Source organism: Protopterus annectens, chromosome 13.part0, assembly GCF_019279795.1.
Source record: "Protopterus annectens isolate FY-2018-M chromosome 13.part0, PAN1.0, whole genome shotgun sequence".
Lineage (NCBI taxonomy): Eukaryota > Metazoa > Chordata > Ceratodontiformes > Protopteridae > Protopterus > Protopterus annectens.
In genome coordinates, this window is record NC_056747.1 from 64,923,020 (window position 1) to 64,927,789 (window position 4,770).

At 43.0% G+C, this 4,770-nt stretch overlaps 1 pseudogene; it reads left to right on the forward strand.

Moving 5' to 3' along the window:
• Positions 1-3,901: 3,901 nt before the first annotated feature.
• Positions 3,902-4,213, forward strand: LOC122788312 (annotated as a pseudogene).
• Positions 4,214-4,770: the final 557 nt, after the last annotated feature.

Below are 4,770 nucleotides of genomic sequence, written 5' to 3' on the forward strand. Positions count from 1 at the left end.
GACTGCATGCCAAGTCACTATTTGCAAACCTAAACAGGTGAATGTCTAGACAACAGAAAAGTAATATTTTGAAGCAAGCTGCCTCCATATTTATTGAAATGTGAGACTTTGAAAAAAATGTCTTCAGTAGCAGGAAAACAAGGTAGTGATTTGAAGAGGGAGCATCTGGCCTGAGGGAGAAGCTACACGCTGAAAGTATCCTTGTTCTTCAACCACATCTTAAGCTGAGGCAAAGCTGTTTGTTTGATTTTAATAAATTAACCATTTTTGGTTGTTCATCTGTCTGAGCATGTTTACCACTGTGGTTTGGAGTTCAAATTCTGCTTTCTGTGCAATTAGCTGATTATAGAATGCACAAACCTGTTAGATTTTGTGAAAAAGTGACATTGCCCCTTTTTCTCTGTCTTCTTGTGTTCCGAGACCGAAACTTGTACTTGTTAGATTAAACTTCTATAATCTGATCATATTACTGGTATTAGTTATGGAGAGTTCTAGTCCTGTGTGTTTAGATTGTGTGTTGTGTGTGTATTCAGCAGTGTGTAAGTAAAGTGCACAAAGCAGTGGTATGACCAGAACTTCTGCATGGTATAGAAATATGGGTAATGAAGACCGTTCAGTTGAGAATGCTAGAGGTGATGGAGATGAAGTGTTTGAGATAGGTGGTGGGATGCACAATTTGGGACAGATGAAGAAATGACATCAGAGCAGAACTCAGAGTAGCTCCAATTACAGTGAAGGCCAAAGAGAACACATTATGGTGGTTTGAGCACATTTGCAGAAAATATTTGGGAGGGACAGGAATAAGGCAAGAGGAAATGAAAATGTTCAGCAAAAAGATGGATACCTTGCATGAGGAAAGACTTGCAGCAGTCAGACATGACTATTAAAGAATGTAGAAGAGTGACATAGACTAGAGAGAGATGACTGCAGTTGACGACACCATAACCAAATGTACACAACTGAGGAATATGAGAGTTGATATCAACTCAAGTGCTTAGATCTCTGACTCCATTTTTATTTTGTAGTGGTGTGTTGTCAATGCAGTATGACGGGAAGGGGGCTTTCTTCAAAAAGTGATGACACCGCACTTTTTGCCATTTAGTTTGTGCCCATGTTCATAGGTAGGTACTAGGCTTTATCAGCTCAAAGGCCTAAGTAGGCCCAGCCAACAAGGTTCCCTGGCTTATGCCACCCAAGAAAGTTAATTTCCTGTGCCCCTGTAGAGCAGAGCCACAGAAGTGATCCCCGGGGTGTATTTCCTATTTCCCAGCCACTCATCAAGATTTTTCTTGAGTGCTAATGAGGAACTTTGCTTGACATAGATGGGTAGCTTGTTCCAAAGTATAGGAAGTCTCTGGGACATGAATCTATCCCTCCAGCATGTCCTGTTTATTGTGGTGACAAGGTTTAGGTCCCTGGAGCGTGTAGCTTGGAGGGGGTTGGGATTTCTTTAGGTGTAGCATGTCCAACAGCTCTGGATTTAACATAGCTTTATATGTTAGGCAGAGATCTCCTCGAAGTAGGTGATATGCTACAGAGTAAAGCTGGAGTTTTTTGAGATGGTCAGTGTAGGGCATCTGTTTGAGGCCAGTAATCCTCTTTGTGAGGTACTTCTCTGGCCTTTCCAGCTGCCGCAGATGTCTTGTGAGGTACATTCCAAAAGGAGTGTTGTACTCTACAATGGGTCTGATTGCAGAGTAGAAGGTTAACAATGACCTGTTTTTTCCTGGATGAGAACACTTTTGTGATGAGGTGTGCCACATAGAAGGATTTCCTGACCACTGTGGCAATGTGATTATCAAAGGAGAGACTACTGTCCACCTGGGCCCCAAGGTCTCTTATCACACATTCAGAGTTAAGTAAACTGCTGTTTATGTGGTAGTTCATGGGTACAGAGTTTTTACCAAAGGGGATGACAATGCACTTTTTGGGATTGAGCTTGAGGCCATACCTCTGATACCAGGCATCTGTCTCAGTGAAACCCTTCTGTAGGATGTCCACATTATTTGGGGACTAAACTATGGCTCCTAGTTTACAGTCATCTGCAAACTTCATTAGCCAGTGGCCTTCTGTGTTAGTCTGTACTTCAGAGAAGTAGATACCAAACAGGAGAGGTCCCAGGACTGAACCCTGTAGTACTCCACTTGTCACTGGTTTGAAGTCAGATTTGGAGTCTGCAACTTTTACAGTGTGGTTTCTGTCAGTGAGCCAGTTGGCAACCCATCTTGTGATGTAGGGATTTATACCTAGTTTAGTGAGTTTAGTTGTAATTCCAGAATGGGGGATGGTGTCGAAAGCCTTGGCAAGGTCAAGATAGGCTGTGTGAATCACCTTACTCTCATCTACGGCTTTGGTAACTGCCTCAAAGAAGTCAATCAGGTTCAGAAGGCATGATCTGCCTTTCACAAACCTGAACTGGATGGGGTCCAGAGTTTGGAGGTTACCAATGTCTTTGTTTATGAATTCCATGATGATAAGTTCCATGGCCTTGCAGACCAGGCTAATAGGGTGATAGTTCCCATGATCAGCGGTTGCTCCCCCTTTGTGGAGTGGGATAACCATTGCTGTGTGCCATTCAGTGGGCACAAAGCCTGACATGAGACTATGACTGAACATGGTGCTTAGATGGGGAGCCAGTTTGTTCTGAAGTTCATGTAAAACGCATCCTGAGATATTGTCCATTCCCATGGATGCTGTGTTTTTGGTTTTAGAGAGTGCAGCTTTTACCTGCATAGATGTGATTACAGGGACTCTGCATTCTTTCTGTATAGATATATGGGTTCTTTAGGGGGTGAGAGGGGGGTAAAGTTAGCACTGAACCTATCTGCCAGGATGTTGGCAATATCAGTTGGTTCTGTAATTTTTGTGCTGTTGTGCTGTAACTCAGAGCAGATCTGGGTGTTGCTATTGAGATTCTTGACATAGCCGTAGAATGCTTTGTGGTTGCCCTTAGAATCAGTGGTGATTTTGATTTTGTATCTAGTTTTGGAGGATCTTATAAGGGATCTCAGCTTTTTACTGAGGCTGACCAGGGAGCTCCTCCACCCATGGGATTTTGCTCTCTCTTGCAACAGTTTCTTCCTTCAGTTGTAGAGTTTGTTTATGGCAGGGGACCACTAGTTTGGCTTCCTTTTTTTGGAGGATAGCATCTTGGTTCTGTTTGGGATAGCACGATCCATGTACCTATGTAAGTGCTTATAGAGTGCATTTGTATAGGATTCATCAGTTGTAACTGTATTGTTCATCTGCATGGGTGTCATGAAGTTAACCACTTCTGTCTTAAGCATGAAGCTGGCTTTGGGGAAATTTTTTACCATGGTTTCCTTAATGGTGGGTGGGGTCAGGATGTGGATATCTAAGGTGATTAATTTATGGTCGGATCTGACCAATGAGGAGTTGACTTCATGTGTGGGACACAGGTCACTCATGTTGGTAATGACTAGGTCTAGGATATTGTTGTCCCTGGTGGGGGTGTGGATAAGTTGATCCAGGGCATTGGGATTTATGAATTCCAGAAAGCATTGAGCGAAGGAGTTGGTACATGAGAAATTTTCCCAGTTAATGGTGGAGTAGTTGAAATCGCCCATTATTAGGGTGTTTGGTTGAACCCTAATATTTTCCAGTATATCAAGAAAAGTGGAGTGGGAATCCTGGGGCATGGTGGGGGATCTGTAGCAAGCTACAATTTGGATTGCAGTTTTGCTCAGAGTTAGTTGCACTTGGATAACCTCGGATGCATTATGCTGCGCAACTAGCCTGGAGGTGTGGATATCCTTAATGAATATGGACACACCTCCTCCTTTGGTGTTCTGGTCCAGGTGAGATGGCTGAAAAGTGTGGTATGAGTTATAGCCTGGTAATGCAGGGATGCTAATACTATTAGTATTCAATTTGAGGAATCATGTCTGGTCGTGGTAAAGGAGGAAAGGGTCTTGGTAATGGTGGTGCTAAATGACATCGTAAGGTTTTGCAAGATAATATTCAAGGTATTACAAAGCCCGCTATTCGACGTTTGGCTCACCGAGGTGGTGTCAAGTGTATTTCAGGCCTTATTTATGAAGAGACCCGCAGTGTTTTGAAGGTATTTTTGGAGAATGTGATCTGCGATGATGTTACCTACACTGACCATGCTAAAAGGAAAACTGTTACAGCTATGGATGTGGTGTATGCTCTAAAATGCCAGGGCAGGACTCTTTATGGTTTTGGAGGCTAATGTGTTTGTAGTTAAGGTAATGCAGGGATGCTGTCTAGAGCCTTGAACCAGGTTTTAGTCACTGCACAGATATCGATGTTCTCCATTTTAAGGAGTGCCTGGAGTGAGTGCATTTTGAGATTTAGACTTCTAGCATTGAGTAGCATTACCCTCAATTTTTGCTTGCCTGTTACGGTGGTGAATTTGTCATTTGAACCTTGCCTAAAAAAGGCACTATGGGGGAGCAAGACCCTTAGCCAGTATCCGGAATCCCAGGGGTGACAGGTGCAGGCTATCTCTGGCAAAGCATCATGGTCTGTCAACCATGTCGTCCCAGGCAGACAGATACTGGATCCCCATAGAATGACACCAGAAGCTTAGCCAATTGTTAAGTCAATTGAAACTTGCAAAACTGCTCCTTGTGAAAAGTCTTTTTTATCTCAGTAATTTGTTGACACTTTTGCAAGTTTCTTTCAGAGAATGTGTAGTACATCAATAGGAACAACATTTGTAAAACTCAGCACATACCAGTCAATGACACACGAGCTGCGCACTCTCAAACCTGGCAGTTTTTTTCA